Source organism: Orcinus orca, chromosome 20, assembly GCF_937001465.1.
Source record: "Orcinus orca chromosome 20, mOrcOrc1.1, whole genome shotgun sequence".
Taxonomy (NCBI): Eukaryota; Metazoa; Chordata; class Mammalia; order Artiodactyla; family Delphinidae; genus Orcinus; species Orcinus orca.
In genome coordinates, this window is record NC_064578.1 from 14330732 (window position 1) to 14352478 (window position 21747).

A 21747-nucleotide genomic window follows, 5' to 3' on the forward strand; every position below is an offset into this window, starting at 1 on the left:
AGCGGCTAGGCCCGTGAGCCATGGCCGCTGAGCCTGCGCATCCGGAGCCTGTGCTCCGCAACGGGAGAGGCCACAACAGTGAGAGGCCCGCGTACCGGAAAAAAAAAAAAAAAAAAGAATTCATAAAAGAGCTCTATTTAATTGACTTAAAAATACGCATTTACAAATCAGATATTTCTAATTGTAACAAAAAGCTAACCCAAATTTTTAGAGGAGCATGCGATCTAGGATTAATCTTCAGTACATGAAAATAAGTTTAAGTTGTTGACTTGATTAATACAAACATGCCTTTAGGGTCGTCAGTATGAAGTATAATACTTTTATTTGGTACCTAGGTTTCCTAAAAGTCAATAAGCTCATGCTACCTCTGTTACAAAATTTGTCAACAAGAAAATTAACTTAGTATGGTGGTATTTTCATAAGTAATAAAATTGAGATAAATGGGATAAAAGCTTTTAGGTGAACTCTTTAAAAATGATTATGCTTTATGGTATGTATACCTAAAAAGAGTTTCTCCAGATTTTGGGTAATTTGAAACTTTGGAGTTGTGCTAAATTAAATTAAATGATGGGAATTCACTAACTATCCAGATCATTTCCAATTAAGATAAAAATACTAAAACATTAATTGCTCAGCATGTCTAAATTTACCTACTTTGTCTTATCAGAGAAAAACTATTATTGGACACATGTCTTGTACCTCAATGAGAAAAGAAATCATGCTATGAGAAAATGTATGTTTCTAAAGGTTGTTGAAATATGTTGATAAGCTTGCCAATCAGGAAACGCTGGTATAACAGTTCACAATGTACTGTTTCTTGGTTTTTGTTAGGGATTAAGGTTTTCAAGGGTTAAATATTGTAATTAAAGTTAGTAGAAATAATAAGGTAAACATTTGAGTATTCAAGGAAAAAAAAGATGTGTGTTTTCAGTAAAAGGAGGATTGAAGAAAAAATGGATTTAGTTAATGGAAAATGAAGTGATACTGTCCTGAAGTGTCTCAAAGAGAGAGATATTCAACTAATTATGCTTATTTGGTCTATTATATTACATGGGAAGCATTGTCAACATTAAGCCTTCTTTATGTCTATAAGTATATAGTGTAAATGTTCCAGAAATTATATGAAATTCCTGAAAATCTTATATGTCCTGACATAGAATGTTTCTTTGTCATCAAAATCGAGGCTCACACTAAAGGGACTGAACCCCTGAGTATTAGGGAGATGCTGTGCTCTTTCATGCAAAGGCAACAACACAGCTGATGGCACTTGTAGGTGAAGTCCATTCTGCGTCTACAAAAAATTAACACCTCATTGTCAGGCTTTTGCCATCCTGATGTCCTTATAACACGACAACAGTCTGCTCCTAAATCAGAGAAATTAAGATGGGTCAACAATAGCTGTGAATTAAACAGTCTGGGATATGGGAAACCAAGACGGCTGCTTGGCTTTTCCTGGCTTCCTGGCAAACCCCATTTCTATTTGATGGGTTAAGGCCTTCCCTGGCTGCAAGGCTGATGCCTCACAATGACAAAGAAACTGTTGGAAAATGTGTTTCCCACTTGGGGTATACTTTCCACAATCTCCAGGGAACAAGGCACCCACTTCATGTGACAAATCATATAAGCCTTAACAAAAACCTCAAAAACTTTTAAAAAATGTCCTCAATCATCAGGCAAGGTCACCAAAACTAATGGGAAAACTGGACTCAAGCAGAACAAAAATTAATTATATGGGATTGAATGAGCTTGTAAATATGATTATAATTTTTATGATTTTTTGTCTGAAATATTACTGGCTTTTCATCTTTGTTTTCCAGATATAAGGAAACCTTTCCCCTTAAGCAAAGTATGACTTACAGCAATTTGGTAAATTATTCCTTTGTGAGCAGAACTGAAGCATTTATCTTTTCTCTCTACCTGATTCCTCCAGAATGTAGAATCTCTTAGGTTCCTCACAGCCTTTCCAGGTGAAAAAGGAAGTCCGCTTCCTGGCAGAAATGAGAACCTCAAGATATTTTGGAACATAGTTAGAGAGGAATCCACCTAAATCTGTAGGTATTGCAGGTAGAATCTAATGGCATGGCTTTCCTGGCTTTGAGAGGCCTTTTACAAGTTCAATTTGAGATCCCTTATGAAAAGTTGCAATAAAGCCAAATTTCAAAGGGCCTATATGATCAGTTACACTTATGTAAGTAATCAGGGTAAGTGTATAGAAACCAGATTTATTCTTCAAACAAATTAGTCTTAATTTGACTATGTTTGGTCAAAATGAAGATAATTTATATAGAAAAATTAAGTTTCAATGATATACCTTCGTGGATATTGAGGTTTTATATGTACTGAGGTGTTGTACTTACTGCCTACATCCGAGATGCCACTTTGTTATGTCACATTATTGTAAAGTTTAATTGAATTATTAAAAGGATATTCCAAGCTTGCTTCTGAAGCCGATCACAGTGTTCTATCTTTGGATGAAGATCAGATGCTCCATGACCTGCACCTAGGAGATTGGGCATACTGGAAAAGATATCATTTAAAGGACTATCTCAAACTAAAAGGAGGATCCTTATCAGGTACTCTTAACTGGCTCATGCACAGTAAAACTGAAGGGAATTAACTCTCCAATTTTTATTTCTCACTTAAAAAGGGCCTCTGCATCAGACTGCTCTGTAGAGGGGACTGCTGACCTCAAACTCACCTTAAAACAACCATCAAGCCAGGACGAGAAGACGATGACAACAGTGGTGGACAGCTGACCCAAGGATCCGGGCCAAGCCTGTAAGACCCATCCTACTAGTTCGATTGAACTGTTATTCAAATGTTTGTCTCCCTCTCAAAACTGAAAGTTACTCTTCTACTTCTAGCTATACTTTTGCCCTAATATTGAAGATGGAAAGAAAATGCTTTAGTAAAGTTGTCACAAAGCATAGCTACTGGGATAGGCCCCTCATAATACCTGTCACTGACTTTTCAGATGTTGCTAATGTTACCACTCACCCAGACCAACCTCTCTCTGACCTAATCTTTCAGGTTTAAATTCTTCAACGTATTAATATGGCCATTCCTTGTCTGATACTATCTTCAGTCCCTAGAGACTGAGCAATACTTACCCCAGGACCCCCTCCCTCTGTCCCTTACTTAATTGAAAAATGTCTTAATAGCTGACAAATAGAAGGTATATATTTATTAGAATATTACGTTATCCCATTGTCTATACATCAGGAAATAAATGAATCTCCTTTCTCTCTTCATTAAAGAGTCAAGCAGTCTGTGTTAGCAAAATACCAAGATACCAGTGGCAAATCTTTTGGGAATCTTGGTTCCTAATGCAGGAGTGTATGTAAACAAAAAGATCAGAAATTTATCAGCCACCACTAGTCAAACAGCCAAAAAGACTGCACTGCAGCACAACAGATATCCCTATATTCCTTAGCCCAGGTAGTATTAGATAACTGGGTTGCCTTAGATTTTCTACTGGTATTTGTGCTATTGTTCACACTTATGGGTTAAATTTTTTTTTTAATTAGAATGGGGATAATAGTAACCTGTGTGAGCTTGTTATTTCAATTATAATTCCTGAGATAATGGTTAGTAGAATGATAGTATACACAAGAGGGTTTATTAGTACTGGAAGGATGTAAACCAACATTTTTGGGGTATGGGCCCAATAGTTAGTTAGCTGACTTTACCATGAAGAATTTAAAATTCTTAAGGGTGGGTTCAATTTCTATGATTCTAGAAATAAGAGGGTTTAAACCTCTATTACTAACTCTATCAAAATAACTCTTTGTCAGACATATTTCTTATGTTTGTGGTGGGATGCCTGATGTGATGACAGGTAGTGAAACTTCTCATACACATAAGACTAATGTTAGTGGTAAAAATTTTTTCATAAGAGATATATAAGCTGATCTTATCAAAATTGTGGGCAGGATGCTTGAATTCATAGAAAGGAGATTGTTAGGAGGAGTGTTTTAATGATGACATTGGTTGTATAGAATTCTAGCATGTAGGGGTTGTTAAATGCTCCTAAAAATAGGATTGTTGTGAAAATATTTATTATAATGATATTGACATATTCTGCTAAGAAGAACAGGGTGAATAAGCCTGCTACATTTTCTACATTGAAGCCAAATATAGGTTAAATCAAATGGGACTCTGTTGGTTTCTGCTGGAGTAGAGATAAATCACATTCTGGCTAGGGGTCAGGATGGGAAAATTAGTTATAGGTATTCTTGTGTAATAATTACTGCTGAAAGTGTAAATGATCATTTATCACTAGAACTGATAAGAGAATAATTGCTGCTGTTATATCATATGAGATTGTCTGTGCTACTGCATGGAGACCTCCGATGACTGTGTATTTTGAATCCAAAACGCATCCAGATCAGAGGATGGAAAAAATGGCTAGGCTTGATAGCTAGTATAAATAGTACAGCTAGGTTTATATTAACTAGTGGAAAGGGTAGGGGGAGAGGAATTCATCTTGTGAGAGCCAGGCTTGAGGCTAGACTTGGTGCGATAATACAGAAATTGATGAGATTGATGGTCATAATGTTTCTTAAATAATCTGACTGTATCAGCAATGGGTTATAATAATCCATAAGGGCTGACGATGTGTGGCCCTTTCTGGATTTGTATATAGCCTAGGAATTTCCATTCCATTAATGTGAGGAATGCTACAGCTAGTAAAAGTAGAATTAGTGAAAGAATGCAGATTATAAATATTTCCGTAGGAAAAGGACTTGAACCTCTGCGGATAAAGGTTTTTAGTTTTACACAATTACCGGGCTCTACCACCCTAACAAACCCTGTTCTATAGTGGGGTATGTATAAATTAATTGAATTGAGATTATATCATCAATTAGTTTGAAGACATTTTGTAAAATAGGCCTTATTTCTCTTGTTCTTTCATACTGCAAGAAATATAGAATAGAAACCTACTGGGATTACTCCAGTCTGAACTCAGATCAAACAGGACTTTACTAATCACTGAACAGACCGTTAATAGCAGTTATACAATTGGGATGTACTGATCCAGCATCAAGGTCATAAACCTTATCGTCAGTATGAACTCTACAATTGTGCTGCTACCCCTAGGGTAACTTATTCCACTTATCAATATTTTGGATCATTAATGATAAAGCATTTTGACTAGCTGGTCTAAATCTTAATCACTCCAATGTTTTATTCTCCAAGGTTACCCCAACCAAAATTGTTAATCCATTAAAAGCTATGTTGGGGCTTCCCTGGTGGCACAGTTGTTGAGAGTCCGCCTGCCGATGTGGGGCACACGGGTTCGTGCCCTGGTCCGGGAAGATCCCACATGCCGCGGAGCGGCTGGGCCCGTCAGCCATGGCCACTGAGCCTGTGCGCCTGGAGCCTGTGCTCCGCAACAGGAGAGGCCACAACAGTGAGAGGCCCACATACTGCAAAAAAAAAAAAAAAAAGCTATGTTGGAGGATTTCAAGACAGCAGAGTGGAAGGACCTTGAGCTTACCTCCTTCTCATGAACACACCAATATCACAACTGACTGCTGAACAACCATTGATTACAAAAAAGACTGGAACCTACCAAAAAACATCTTCTACATCTAAAGGCATAAAGAAGAGACCACAATGAGATGGTAGGAGGGGTGTACTCGCAATATAATCAAATCCCCCCCACCCCCGCCCGTGGGTGACCCACACACTGGAGAATAATTACATTGCAGAGGCTTTCCCACAGGAGTGAGAGTTCTGAGGCCCCCATCAGGCTTCCCAGCCTGGGGGTCTGGCGTTGGGAAGAAGAGCCCCTCAGAGCATCTGGATTTGAAGACCAGCGGGGCTTAACTTAATGCAGAGCTCCACAGGAGTGGGGGACACAGAGACTTAACTCCTGAAGGTATTGCACAAAATCTCATGCACCGGGACCAAGGGCAAAAGCAGTAACCTCATAGGAGCCTGGGCGAGACCTACCTGCTGGTCTTGGAGGGTCTCCTGGGCAGGTGGGGGGTGGCTGTGGCTCATGCTGGGGTCATAAAAGCTGGTGGCAGAAGGGGATTGTTCATCTGCATGAACTCTCATCGAGGCAGACATCATTAGCAACAAGACCCAGCCCCACCCAACAGCCTGTAGGCTTCAGTGCCAGACGCCTCAGGCCAAACAACTAACCGGGTGGGAACACAGCCCCACCCATTAGCAGATGGGCTGCCTAGAGACTTCCTGATCCCACAGCCGCCTCTAGACATGCCCCTAGCCCTGCCCACCAGAGGGCCAGGACCCAGCTCCACCCACCAGTGGGCAGGCATCTGCCCTTCCCGCCAGGAAGCCTACCCAAGCTTCTAGACCAGCCTCACCCATGGCGGGCAGAAACCAGAAGGAAGAAAACTACGATCCAGCAGGCTGTTGTCTCAAACGCAGGCCGGACATTACCCTGTGGCCCCTGGCCCTTCGGTGACGAGAGAGGAGTGCACTGCTGGGACACACAGGATGTCTCCTACAGAGGGCTACTTCTCCAAAGTTGAGAAAGGTAATTAACCCAAAATGAGGTGGCAGAGGAATGTGTTTCAGATGAAGGACCAAGATAAAACCCCAGAAGAACTAAGTGATGTGGAGGTAAGCAATCTACCTGAGAAAGAGTTCAGAGTAATGATTGTAAAGGTGATCCAAGAACTTGGGAGAAAAATGGATGCACAGATAGATAAGTTACAAGTGTTTTTTAACAAAGCGTTAGAAAATATAAAGAACAACCTAACAGTTGAACAGTACAACAACTGAAATGAAAAACACACTAGAAGGAATCAATAGTAGAGTAAATGAAGCAGAATGGATCAGTGAGCTGGAAGACAAGAGTAGGGGAAGTCACTACTGTGGAGCAGAAAAAAGAATGAAGAGAAATGAGGACAGTTCAGGAGACCTCCGGAACAACATAAAGCACACTAACATTCACATTATAGGGGTCCCAGAAGGAGAAGAGAGAGAGAAAGGGCCTGAGAAAATATTTGAAGAGATAATAGCTGAAAACTTCCCTAACCTGGGAAAGGAAACAATCACCCAAGTCCAGGAAGCACAGAGAGTTCCATACAGGATAAACCCACAGAGGAATACACCACGCTGCACTGTGATCAGGATGACAACAATTAAAGAGAAAATATTAAAAGCAGCAAGGGAAAAGCAACAAATAACACACAAGGGAACTCCTATAAGGTTAAGCTGATTTTTCAGCAGCGACTCTGCAGACCAGAACGGAATGGCATGATACTCTGTTCACTTATTATTTTAAGTGTATCTGTCAGGCAAGAGCTGCTGTGATGGTTTACAATGATGCCAATAAAAAGTGGGTACCAGCTGGTGGTTCAGCTGGGTTCAGCACAGTTCATATATATCGTCATACATGGAACAACACATTGAGTGGTGGGCAGGAAGATTCAGGACCATCAGGTCGTGGTAAATTGTGCCATTCCTAAAGGGCTGAAGTACAATCAAGCAACACAGACGTTCCACCAATGGGGGGACACTACACTAGACAGGTGTACGGTCTCAACTTTGGCAGCAAAGAAGATGCCAGTGTCTTCGCAAGTGCCATGATGCATGCCTTAGAAGTGCTGAATTCACAGGAAACGGCCAACGTTGCCTAGACAAAATTCACAGCTACCTGCCCAAGTTCAGAATGGCCCATCACAAGAAGAATTGGAAATTCAAAGAAGGCAACTACAAGAACAGCAACAAAAGGAGCTGAAGTGGGACAGGCTAGAGGGAGAGATTGGAGAGGGAGAAGTTAGAAAGGGAAAGGCTGGAGAGGGAAAGACAAGAGCTGGAGGGGCTGGAGAGACGGGCCTGGGAAAGGCCAGAACGAGAGCGGCGAGAGCAGCTAGAAAGGGAGCAGCTGGAATGGGAGCAAGAGCCAAGAATGACAAATGCTGCTGCCCCTGCCTCTGTGGAGACGACTCCTCTGCTTCTGAGCCAGACTTGCAGGCAGCCTCTCCGCCGGCCGAGACTCCAGCCCAGCAGGACATTGTCTTGGGACCACCTGCACCCCCACCCCCTCCTCCACTCCCACCAGGTCCTGCCCAGGCATCAGCTGCGCTCCCTCCTCCCCCAGGACCCTTCTGCCTCCTCCACTTCCAACCTCAGGGCCCCCGCCTCTGCCTCCTCCACCACCTCTTAATCATATACCCCCTCCTTCTCCACCACCTGCTTCTCCCCTCCCTGCATCTGGATTCTTTTCGGGATCCCTGTCTGAAGACAATCGCCCTTTAACTGGACTTGCAGCTGCAATTATTAGAGCAAAACTTAGGAAACTGTTGCGCATGGAGGATGCCTCCTTCCCAAGCGGAGGGACTACCATTGGTGTGAATTCAGCGTCATCTAAAACAGATACGGGTCGTGGAAATGGACCCCTTCCTTTAGGGGTAGTGGTTTAATGGCAGAAGTGAGTGCCCTGCTGGCCAGGAGGAGGAGAATTGCTGAAAAGGGATCAATACAAAAAGAACAAAAACAGGACAAAAATGAAAATTCAGAGTCTGTAACTTCTAAGGCCTCTTCAACAAGTACACCTGAACCGACAAGAAAACCTTGGGAAAGAACAAATACAATGAATGGCAGCACGTCACCTGTTATTTCCAGACCAAAATCTGCGCCCTCGTCACAGCCCAGTGCCAACGGAGTCCAGACAGAGGGACTGGACTATGACCGGCTAAAGCAGGACATTCTAGATGAAATGAGAAAAGAATTAACTAAGCTAAAAGAAGAGCTCATTGATGCAATCAGGCAGGAACTGAGCAAGTCAAACACCGCGTAGAGAAACAAACTAAGGAGAGATAGGACTTCAATCGAGAGAAGAAAAAAAAAAACCCTACAAACAGCAACTGTTAATAACAACAAACCTCTACATTTTGTGAGCTGTAAGAAGAAAATGGAAATAAACAGTCAGAAGGAGGGAAAAACCAACATACTTTGAAAGCCTTCAGACATTACTATTCTGGCGATAAGCCATTTCCCTCCCAGTTTGTTGCTTTTTTCTGACCTTTACAACAGAATGGAAGAGAGTCGCATAGGAGTTCCTGTATCAGTTTTGCAGAAAATACTAAACCCATCAGGCAAGATGACTGCAATGAAATATTTTCATGTCAAGAGAAAACCGCACATTTTCCACAATCCATTGCTAAAATAAAAAGGAGAAAGGCTTGAGAAGTTTTTTTCAGAGAATGATGATGAAGAATTTAGCAAGTTATGCTATTGTATTGTAAACGCTTCTCTCAGGTTTGTCTTCCTATCATATTTAATATTCCATGAATAATTGAGATCAGCCCTATGTAGTTAAGATCATAAAGTGTGGAACCAAAGGAATTATATTTGCTTTCAAAGGGTGATATTTATAAGAAAGAGTCCTAGAAATGATTTGTCCAGAGTGAGGAATTTTAGAATGATAGGAAGTCTCTCGAGTTAGCCTTCATGCAATTTTGTAGATTCAAACATAAAATTCATCCAGAATTTAAAGATTTAGATGCCTTCCTGAATTGTTACAGTGCTTTACCAAATCTATGACTTCTACGTAACACAAACCAGTGGTCAAATGTAAAACAATATATTGTAGATTTACTGTAGGTTTTTGACCTTTTTTAGATTAATGCCTGCAGACGTTTTTGTAATGTAATTACAACCTCCACAAAATTAGTTTCTTAAATTGCAGACAGTAATGCATGTCAAACTCATATATAGTGGCCTTTTCAAGGCTTAGTCCCAGGGAAAACATTTTGTAAAGTATAGGGGAGTGGGAGGAAGGGAAGGAATAATTTTTTATTTAAAGTTAACTTTCATACTATCTTTTTTCTCAATTATCTGCATGAATAATAATGAGGAATATTTTGTGACTTTGATAAATATGTTAACAGAACCAAGTACTTAATCTTCTACATCATGTCTCTGGCTATTTGTATTTTAACTTCAGTAAGTTCAGTGGTCTGAAACATGATTCTGAGCTTCACATGCATTGTATCTTACTGTGGAACTCAAAAGTTCAATCCCTGAATTTGGCAGTTATTATTACCTAGGGGCCCTGCAGTTTTACAGGTGTTCAGGTGCACGTTCCTGACTACAAAGCTGCTTTTGAATTTTTGTTAGGTTGAAATACTAAAAAAGTAACAATGATGGCAGCAATTAATGTCACAGAAATCATTAAAGGGAAAACGAGGGGTCCTGCATAATTTTCTTTTAATAGACTTAGGTGGTGGGAAGAAGGAACTAGATACTCTACTTACCGCCGTGTGCATGTGTGTGTGCGCGTGCGTGTTTGTGTGGGCACTCGTGTGTGTGTATGTTATCCACTCCCTTTTCTTTGAGACTTCTAAGATTAAAATAGGGGAGAAATCCTGTATGTTGCAATGACAGAATTTTTTGAAAATTCAGGAAATCAAATTCTCCAGGCTCTCCATCCTGATTTATGCTTGAGTTGTTATGTGCCATATTTGCTTTGAAATCTTTGGTTATCAGTAGTTGTACTAAAATTTTGAAGAAATAATCCACTTTCATCTGCTTTTTAGATTTCTTAATCTAAATTCATAAGACAGATCTTGTTGATAGCATAGTTTTCTAAATGCTGCAGGTTTGCAGCCATTACCACTTCAAAGAGGTTTGAATGAAGGAATTTTTTTTCCTTGTTAAGATAGTTCCTGTTTCTGTAGAAACTTCATTTTTAGATTAATTTGTGATGGATAAGCTATCATAATTCAAGTATACATTTCTTTTTTTCTACCAACTATTCATTATCATCCAATAGTAAAGACATTAAAGATGCAGCAAGCTTATGAAGTACTACTTTCTAAAAGAAATAGGCATTTTCATCTTTATTATTGTACTTTTGGTTATGCAAACACTTTGATATGAATTTTTTTTAATTAAAGATTTATTTATTTTTATTTTTGGCTGCATCAGGTCTTAGTTGCAGCATGCAGGATCTTTCATTGTGGCGCGCAGGCTTCTCTCTAGTTATGGTGGGAGGTTCCAGGGTGCGTGGGCTCTGTAGTTTGCGGCACACAGGCCCTAGTTGAGGCGCACGAGCTCAGTAGTTGGGGCACGTGGGCTTAGTTGCCTTACGGCATGTGGGATCTTAGTTCCCAAACCAGGGATTGAACCCGCGTCCCCTGTATTGTAAGGTGCATTCTTTACCACTGGACCACCAAGGAAGTCCCGATGATATAAATGTTTATGTCCCCCATAAATCTAGTCAGAAATCACTTTGGATTTTGTTGATTAAGTTAAACAGTCTATAGTAGGATAGAGTATTGGGTACAAGTGGTCCAAAGTAAGATAAAAGGCTACGATAAGAATGCTAGATCTTAAAAAAGAAACTGGTTTATGCACTAAACGTTTTGTGCCTTGGTCTAATAGTAACATGATGTCTGTGTAAAAACGACAGAAAGAACCAGTGTTGAATCACGTTTTATTTCCTGTCATTCTGCATTATCTCAGATTGCTAATGTGTTCTTTCCAAGAAGTTTTATCGAATTACTGTATACAGTTACTGTCCTGTGACAGTTTTGTCATTGTTAGAGATTTCAGTAATTAAAATGGGAAACAGAAGCTTGTTTATTTTCCTTATCAAAACTGTTACTTGGACCCACATTATTATGATGGTTTTCATGCCCTTGTACATTGGATGTCTTAAGCTGAGTGCAGTTTAGGGGATCCTTTCTAATTACAGGAAGGTGATCTGACCTGTGAGAAGTCTGTACTATACACTATGTAAATAGCTAACAACTCAATTGCAAACCAACTGAATGTCCAAATCTTAGTGCTTGTACTGAAATCTCTTCAGAAGAGTCATTATGATCTCAAAGTTTGTTTCAAAATTTGCAAGCATTAAGTGTCAAACAAAACTGAAGATGAAACACTAAACACTAATTCTTGTGCTTTAGGTGTACTTCCTTTTTAGAGTTTTGGTTCTCTGCTATTTTTACTGTACTGTTTCATTTATATTTCCTACACATGAACTTCGTTTGTGCAATTGAAATAAAACTGCAGTATACACATGTTAAAAAAAAAAGGCTATGTTTTTCCTTAAAGTACAGTTATTATTTTTTTGGATTAATTAATTAAACCTCCATAGGGTCTTCTCATATTATTCCTGCCTCTTCACAGGAAGGTCAATTTCACTGATTAAAAGAGACAGTAATACTCTCGTGTGATCAGTTATACAGGTCCTTATTTAGAGAAAAAATGACTATGCTGCCTTTCCACACTCAGGATACCATGACCATTAAACAGATGTCACTGGGCAGGCAGTGCCTCTAATACTAGAAGTGCCAGAGGTAATGTTTTTTTATAAAGGAGCAGGGTTTGTGATTGCTGAGTTCCTTTTACTTTTTAAAATCTTTCCTTAAATTCATGCCTGTGTTGGGTTTAACAATTGTTTTAATAAATAACTAGGTATTGGTTTAGGTTTATTTTACTGTTAACTCTCAGTAGGTTAATGTTCTGATATAAGCATACGCAAGGAGCAATACTACTTGTTACTCATACTGACTTAATATTGCTTCTATTAATAGATTAGTCCAGTATTAAATCAGGGTTGGTTTATTTACTATTGGTATTTAAGATGAATGTGTGGTCGACCTTGAACACTTTTGCAATTGGTGGCTGCTTTTAAGCCAAGTATTGTTTATGCTTACTCTCTGGGGAACTGTGTATCCTGATACTAAAAGCTGTACCTTTTTCGAATAACATTTAAAGTTATAATAAAAGTTATGTTTCTTAAGTAATATTTAAAGTTGAACTAAAATTCTTTTCTAGACAACCAGCTATCATCAGGCTTGTTAGGCTTGTCACCTTTACCCGAAAATCTTCTATTTTGCCATATAGGTGAGTTTGTTCTTGTAAACTGTTCATAAGTAGCTCATCTGCTTTCAGGTTATCTAACTTAAGTTCTCTATGTTAAAGTTTTCTAGTTAAATCATTATGCAAGAGGTAAAAGAGGTAAGCTTTGCTTTTTGGTATTTTGAGTACTTCTTTCATCATTTCCGTAGCATACTTTATAACACCAGATTTAAATTTCTGTCTCCTATACTTTAGATGTTGAATGAATGTTTAATTCACTTATGGTAGTTGAATTCGGTGGGAAGTTTGGGCTAGTTTCAGTACAAAGTGTTCATGCAGTATGAAATCTCCTGGGTGTAAACCAGGTACTTTTCTTTAAGCTACACTTTGATTCATCCAAGCATACTTTCCAGTATGCTCACTTATCTCCTCTTGTATGTTTGGAACTTATTACTGGGATATGAAGTTATCACTTTGAGGGGGGAGTCAGTGTGTGTGTGTGTGTGTGTGTGTTACAGAATTTTATATATTTTATGTTCCTGAGGTACAAAATATAGCCCATTTCTTCCCCTCCCAGAGGTTACAATTTGATCTAACATTTTGATGTCTGATAATTTTGCTTACTATTGTTTACCAAAGTTTCCTGAGGATGACAATACTTAGGGCTGGTGAGGTTTATCAGAGTTTATCAATTACAGAATAGGTTCCTCTAGAGGAGTATGAATCACTGCCAAGTCTTTTGACTTTTAGGTTGATGCGGGTAGTATTCTAGCAAATCATTTTATTGTTATAATTATTTGAATTTACGGCTAAGCATAGTGGGATATCTAATCCCAGTTTAGATCTTAGCTGTCATGTAATCAGAAATATGAAAGTCACTTTCATAGTTTATTTTTGTTTTAGCTATGGCTTTTTACACCTTAGCTAGGACTTCATTTTATTTTGGGGTAATCTTTAACACGCTTTTCACTGGATTTCTATTAACATGGGTTAATCTTATGACCAAGGTGGCTGACACGAAATTTATCAACCCTAATTAGTTAATATAACTTAGAAACTTTTGTTTGGGGCTTAATTTTTATCACTGCCATTTCCCATAAGGGCGTAGTTAAGTAAGTTGTTTTGAGCTACTTTTTAGTGTGCTTGATGCCTGCTCCTTTTAATCTTTTTTGATTTAAAGGATATTCTCACTGGGATGCAGATACTTTCATGTGTAATTTTATTTGAAATTAATAGAAAGGGTAGGGCCAAATCTATGGGTTTATGGAGTTAGTAAACTCAACTAGGTATTTACAGTGCCTCGCTTTAATTATTAAGCTTCATCATTAGGTTGAGTAGGATTTTGTATGTATCATATTTATGTAATTGATTGACAATGTGTTAAAATACTGAAATAATTTTTTTCTTGTGGAGATTATTAAAATGTAATTTTAATTTTGTTTGAGGTAAATGACAGATCGAGGGGGATGGCTGTCTATATAAGCCTTATATATGTACATAATTCAATGGTATAGTTAAGAGGCAAGTTTGGAGTTACACTTACTTTGGGTTGGTGAAGTGACAGCAGTATGTTTGTTAGGTGCGTTAGTTGAATCTTATATGCTTTGACTTGTTTTGGGGGTTTGGCAGGGTGATAATGGTATATAAAGTATGAGAATTAGTGGGGTAGGGGTTTGATTAAGCAAGCTGTTTATCAGATATGAGTGTGCCTGTGTGGTATGTGTGTAGCTGCTCTATATCCTGTGACCATTGACGCAATAACATATTATGGTAGATGATGTTGGAAAATAATACTCAATTCAAGCTCAGCTACAAGTTTCTCGGCTGTGTTAAGACCTCTGATGGCCAAAGCTGAGTCACAGCATGCCCCCCAATTTAAAAATACCAAAAGCATGAAACCAGTTATGTGTGAACATGGCTGATTAGCCATTAGTCCATCGAGGTATATTATTGAAGAGGAAAGAGTAGGCAATTTTAGGTGAGATGGTCCTGAAGTAATAGGAGCCAGATGCCAGATACAGTTCATTTATAGAAATCCTCATGGTTCATTGCCCTAGAACAAGGAGAGAGACATATTTGTGGATGGGTTGATTGTGGCTTGATTATTAAGCTCTGGTTATCGGTTATGATAAGCATGATGACTGGAAATGATTTGACTTTATGTGATATGTATGATTAATAAACATATGTCCTGTATAATATCAATCACTTCAATTACCCCTGGAATCTAATGTGAGTTGAACTGTTTAATGTGTATGTAATATCAATAGGCTGATGTACTTGCTTATATACATGGGATAATTAATTTATGATTACATATCATGTATTATGCATAAGAAGGTATATATACTTACACATGTGGAAGGGCACAAAATGCACAAAGTACACAGTAATGTTAGTTTTCAAGATGTCACTTTTAAATACTTACACAGTACTTAAAGACAGTGTTAATGTCCCATAAGCAAGTTGTTCAGGGAATCGATGAAGTGGAATTTCAGCTTCGGGTGTTGATGGTGGGGCTGGAGCTTCTTCCTCGAGTCTTAGGGAAAAATGTTTTCCTTTTCTGGTTTAGAAGAACAAAGTAATAAATATACTACAAAGACTCTTCATTTTAGGAGGTTATTTTCAATAATGCTTGTTAGTGGTATAAGGACTATAATTATGAGAAAGTATAGAATAGATGCTGTTTGTCCGATGATAATAAATGGGTGATCAATGGTTTGTCTTCCAATTCATGTTACTGTTAATAGGTCCCCTACAAGTACTCAGAATAAACGTTGGCTAAGAGGTCATAATGTTATACTTCATTGTTTCACTGTATGAAGTACTGGGACAATCAATCAAATTAGGAATGAGATGGTTAATACTAGTACACTTCCTATTTGTTGTGAATAGATCACAGAATTGCATATGCAAATAAGTATCATTCTCGTTTGATGTGAGGGAGAGTGCTGAGGAGGTTAGGTGGAGTATAACTTTCTCTACCTAGAAGGTCAGGTGAGACTAGTACTAGTATTAGTAAGATTACAAATAGGAACAAGGCACCCAAGATATCCTTAATTGTGTAGTATGGATAAAATGGGATTTTGTCCATATAGGATGAGATCCCTGTTGGATTATTAGAGCCTGTTTCATGAAGGAATAATAGGTGAAGAACTGCTAAAGCTGCAATAATGAATAGGAGGATAAAGTGGAACGTGAAGAATAGGGAAAGGGTGGCTTTATCAACTGAGAATCCTCCTAAGAGTCATTTGACTAGGTTAATGCCAATGTAAGGAATTACTGAAAGGAGACTTGTCATGACTGATGTTCTTCAAAAGGATGCTGGACTATTACCTTAAATAGTAGGATGATTCCGTTGTTTCATATTTCTAGGAAGGTGTAAGATCCATAACACAGGCCTCGCCCTACATGGATAAACAAGCAAACAAAGAATAAGAATAGGAAAGGTCCGTCTGCATATACATATCAGATAGTTCATCCATAGTTTGTTTCGGTAGATATGAGTTATAGATGAGAAGGCAGTTACTGTATCTGATGTATTAATGTATTGGTAAGAATAACCCTGTTGGGCTTCCCTGGTGGTGCAGTGGTTAAGAATCCGCATGCCAATGCAGGAGACACGGGTTCAAGCCCTGGTCTGGGAAGATCCCAAAGGCGGAGCAACTAAGTCTGTGCACCACAACTACTGAGCCTGCACTCTAGAGCCTGCGAGCCACAACTACTGAGCCCGTGTGCCACAATTACTGAAGCCTGTGCGCCCTAGACCCTGTGCTCTGCAACAAGAGAAGCCACTGCAATGAGAAGCCTGCGCACCGCAACGAAGAGTAGCCCCTGCTCACCACAACTAGAGAAAGCCCACGCACAGCAACGAAGACCCAATGGAGCCAAAAAATTCAAAAAATAACTCTGTCAAGATTTGTAAAATTAAATATAAAGCAGGGATGAAATTTTCATCATGAGCTATTTGATGGGGCTGGTAGATCATTATATGCATTATTAACAATTCTGATTAATGGGTGGGATTTTAAAATGTTGGTCATTAGTGTTTCTATAGCTGAAATACAATGATGATTTTTCAGATCATTGGCCATGATTACATTGCATTTAAGAATAATGATGACACACATTGTATTTGTTTTAAGTACTATTTTGGTAGTTTTGTAGGTCTTTCTTCAAAACCTTCACAAATTTATGGTGGGCTTGGGTTAACTGGGTTAATTGAGTGGTTGTGATATTGTAATGAATTTTGGTGGATCGTTTTTGTGCTTAATGGTTTTTAAAATTTGTTTAAAGAGAAAGTGAATAGTTTTTGGTTATACAACAGCTATGTCTACTAAGCAGTGTCCTGAGGTTTGAGAGTCTAATAAAACCCTCTTAGGTATATTTCTTTAATGTTATGATGGACATGCAAATTAAAACCACAAAGTGACATCTATTCACATATAATAAATGATTATAATCAAGAACAAACAAAAATGCTGGCAACAATGTAGAGAAATTGGAACCCTTACCCATTGCTTGTGGAAATGTATAGTTTGGCATTTCCTCCAAAAAGGTAAAATACAATTAGAGTCTGGTTCAAGAACTCAATGCCTAGATATGTGCCACAAAGAATTGAAAACAGGAGTTCAAACAAACACTTGTACATGAATATTCATAGCAGCATTGCTTACATTGGCCCAATGGTAGAAAAAATTCAAATATCCATCAGTGGATGAATGGAGAAGCAAAAGAGTGTAGATCTATAAAAAGTTCCATATTATTCTGCCATACATAGAAATATAGCCAAATGGTGCCATCTGCTGTGGAAAAACAGTATGGCAGTTCGTCAAAAACAAAGTATGATTCATCACTTCCACTTCAGGGTATATACCCAAGAGGTTTGAAAGGAGGGAGTTAAACAGATATTTGTACACCCATATTCACAGCAGCATTACACTGGCCAAAAGGCACAAGCAACCCAAGTGTCCATGGATAGATGAATTGATAAGCAAAATGTGATAATATACACAAAGGTACATTATTCAGCCTTAAAAACTAAGGAAATTCAGACACATGCTACAACATGTATGAGTCTTAAAGTCATTATGCTAAGTGAAATAACCCAGTCACAAAAGGACGAATATTATATGATCCCACTTCTATGAGGTATCCAGAGAAGTGAAATTCAGAGACAGAAAGTAGAATGTGGTTGACAAGGGTTGAAGGGAGTTAGTGTTTAATGGTGCAGTTTCACTTGGAATAAAACAAGTACGGGAGATGGATGGTGAGGATATTTGTACAATAATATAAATGTGAATGTCATAGAACTATATATTTTAAATGGTTTAAGTGGTAAATGTTATTATGTTCGATATTTAATCACAATGGAAAATGTGAATGAAGTACTGATACAAGTTACAACATGTATGAACATTGAAAACATCCTAAGAGAAAAGCTATGCAGAAAAGGCCACCCAGATCATACTCATCTTGTGTGCTTTAAATCCATCAAGGCTGTGAAAATGAGGGGAAGTCTCAAGACTGCTTCCAGAAAAAGAAAACTGGAATGTTTTCTTTTTGGAAACATTGGAAAAAAATGGAAAAAGACATTTTCATGCTTTGGGGCAGGTGATGGAAGTGGAAGTGGAGCCAGTGGATTGGATTAGAAGGTGAAAACCGTAATGATTTCTCATATGGGGGTTATAGGGGTGTTCCCTGGGAGAGTGTCCCTTTTTGGGGTGGAAACAATGGAAACAGTCATTGAAATTGGCATATGTGGTAAAACAGTGATGACTGGGGAATCTGAACTTACAGATAAAGACTACATTGTACTGCTACTGCAAGTTTTCTGTATGTTTGAAGTTAGTAGAAAGTAAATAACTTTGCAAAACATGTCAACACCATGCCAGAAGAATAGATAAGACATCAAACTTCATGATGAGGCCAAGCCCTACCCAGATTCATTTCACCCAAAATGGTTAAGCTAACTGCTCTTGTAGGAATCATATATTATTAAGAGGTGCTATGGGAAGATTATATTATTAGCAGTCACTGTGTCTTGGGGGTTGTGGATGACCTGGGATGTGGTAGAAACAAAGGGATTTTTGAATTACAATTTTCCACATCAAACAGCCAAAAGTTACAAGTAATACATGAATTTAGTAAAGTTGCATGATACAAAAGCAATACACAAAAATCATTTGAGTTTCTATACACTAATAAAGAAGTATAAGAAAAATTAAGAAAATGACCCCATTTGCAGCTGCATCAAAAAGAACAAAATACCTAGGTATAGATTTAACCAATGATGTGAAAGACTTGCACAATGAAAACTGTAAGACACTAATAAAGAAACCGAAGAAGACACAAAGAAAAATATTCGTGATCAGGCACTGGAAGAATATTCTTAAAACGTTCATCCTTCCAAAGCAGTGTACACATTCAGTTCAATCTCTAACATAATTAAAGTGGCATTTTTCACAGAAACAGAACAAACAATTCTATAGATCCTGTGTGGAACCAAAAAGGACCCCAAATAGCCAAAGCAATCCTAAGGAAGAGAACACAGCTGGAGTCAACTTGCCCCCTGACTTCTAACTACACTGTGAAGCTACAGGAACCAAAACCAAAACTTGGCATAAAAACAGGCACATGTACCAGAGGAACAGAACAGAGAACCCAGAAATACACCCACATGTATGTGGTCACTTAATTTATGACAAAGCTGCCAAGGACATACACTGGGGTAAAGTCCCCTCAATAAACTGATGCCAAAGAAACTAGATACCACACACCAAAGAAAGACACTGGAAACTGTCTACACTACACACAAAATGACCTGAAATCCACAGTTTTCCACATCAAGCCCATTGTCTGCTGGCTTCTCTGAAAACAGACCCCCTTTCAGCAGTCAGCCGCATACAGGAAGCTTCTCCCCACTTTTTCTTTACCTTTTACTCCTGCGGTGGTGCCTCCCAGCAGGTCCTGAAGACACTGGCTCCTGTCTGCATGGACTAGTATGTCCGGAGGAGACCAACCTCCTGTCTATGTTGACTCAGCCAGTCATTGTCCGGAAGCCAAAGCCCTGGAGAATCCTGAAAAGACCAAGCCCCGGTCAGCTGCATGGAATCAAGTCCTCCGGCTGAACACGCACTAGCCTCGAAAGTCAGAGAGGTGGACTTGGCTCCACCTGCTGGCCAGTTTGGAAGTGCAAGCCTCAGCCACTTACCTTCCACTGGAGGCCCTGCTCTCAGCTGGCAGGTCTGATGAATCCACTAAATTTGAAAATTCAGACTCAAATGGAGCCCCAAATCCCATGATAAGCCACAAACGGAAAGAAAAAGATTTGCAAAACACTTATCTGATAAAGGATTTGTACTCATTATATCAAGAACTATAGAACAAACAACCCCATTAGAAATGGGTAAAATCTGAATGGAGACCTGGCCAAAGTAGATAGATAAGCATACAAAAATATACTCAACATCATATATCATTAGGGACTTACAAATTAAAACAATGAGATAGCACTGCACAACTATTAAAACTGCTGAACTCAAAAAAAAAAAGACACTACCAATTGATGGAGTGTGAGGAACAATGGGAACTATACATCACTGCCAGTAAAATAAATATACAGCTACTCTGTAAGACATTTTGGAAGATTTTTCCAAAGCTAAACAAATCTCACCTAAAGAGCCAACATCCTGCCTCCAGTATTTAGACAACTGCTCTGCAGAACTAGGTCCAAACAAAAATGAGAATGCAATTAAGCATAGCATCTCTATTCAGAATGGCTAAAAACTTAAATCAGTATGCCCTTCAACAGATGAACATATAAGAAAACTGGGGTACATCCATGTTGGGGGAACAGAATATGCTACCCCAAAATATGCCTGTTTGGTGTAAGGATTATTTTGGCTTGATTGATTGTTTTTAAAAAAAGACAATTTCTGAAAACCAAGTGAAGATTACACTTTTGTGAAGGAAATTTACATTTATAAGGGAAATCTCCATTTAAAAAGTTGTCTCCCTCTCTGTACCAGGAATAGACAGATGACTAAATCTCATGAAACACTTATCAGTAGAGAAGGCCAGGACTTAAATCTGCGTTTTCTTTTTTTTTAATTTTTTTTAATTTTTAAATTTTAATTTATTTTAATTAATTTATTTTTGGCTGCATTGGGTCTTCATTGCTGCGCGCGGGCTTTCTCTAGTTGCAGCCAGCAGGGGCTACTCTTCGTCGTGGTGCACGGGCTTCTCATTGTGGTGGCTTCTCTTGTTGCAGAGCACGGGCTCTAGGCTCACGGACTTCAGTAGTTGTGGCATGCGGGCTCAGTAGTTGTGGCTCACGGGCTCTAGAGCGCAGGCTCAGTAGTTGTGGCTCACAGGCTTAGTTGTTCTGCAGCATGTGGGATTTTCCTGGACCAGGGCTCAAACCCGTGTCCCCTGCATTGGCAGTCGGATTCTTAACCACTGTGCCACCAGGGAAGCCCTTCTTTTGTTTTTAGGTGAAGATGGTATTTAAGGTGATGACTTAGGCCATTTCAGGGACTAATTTTTCCTGGGCATCGCCCATGCATATAGGAAGTACAAATGTTATTAAACTTCTCTTTGTTTTTCTGATAGTAATCTTTTATTATGGGGGGCACTTCTCAACCAAGAACCTAGGAGGGTAGAGGGAAAATTATTTTTCCTCTCATACACATGCAATGGAATACTATTCAGACATAGAAAGGAATAAACCATCAACCTTTGCAAAAAACATGGATTAATCTTACAAGTATACAGTATTGCTAAGTGAAAAAATCCAGTCTGAGGAGGTACACACCGTATGACCCCACTTATATGACATTCGGGAATAGGCAAAACAAAGATGGTAGGGCTTCCCACTGGTGGCGCAGTGGCTAAGAATCTGCCTGCCAATGCAAAGGTCACGGGTTCGAGCCCTGGTCCAGGAAAATCCCA

At 38.9% G+C, this 21747-nt stretch overlaps 1 protein-coding gene, 1 long non-coding RNA gene and 1 pseudogene across 18 annotated transcripts in view; 2 read left to right on the plus strand and 1 right to left on the minus strand.

Moving 5' to 3' along the window:
* LOC117202602 (uncharacterized) overlaps positions 1-21747 on the plus strand; it is a 49734-nt gene that overhangs the window by 21319 nt on the left and 6668 nt on the right. The window contains exons 2-3 of the long non-coding RNA XR_004485064.2: positions 2648-2778; positions 12772-12840. This is a non-coding gene — a long non-coding RNA (uncharacterized LOC117202602). The remainder of the gene's footprint in view (positions 1-2647; positions 2779-12771; positions 12841-21747) is intronic.
* The window catches only part of ZNF19 (zinc finger protein 19), a 134208-nt gene that overhangs the window by 8118 nt on the left and 104343 nt on the right, over positions 1-21747 (minus strand). For 14 of the 17 annotated variants that reach the window (XM_049703904.1, XM_049703902.1, XM_049703903.1 and 11 more), the window contains 3 exons: positions 19731-19874; positions 16132-16202; positions 10176-15358 (listed from right to left, as the gene is read on the minus strand). The gene's annotated coding sequence lies outside the window, so the exon portion shown is untranslated. Of the gene's footprint in view, positions 1-10175; positions 15359-16131; positions 16203-19730; positions 19875-21747 lie in introns of those variants that run through there. The other 3 variants (XM_033434329.2, XM_049703905.1, XM_033434328.2) reach the window with 2 other exon arrangements.
* Positions 7196-12025, plus strand: LOC101282156 (protein enabled homolog; annotated as a pseudogene).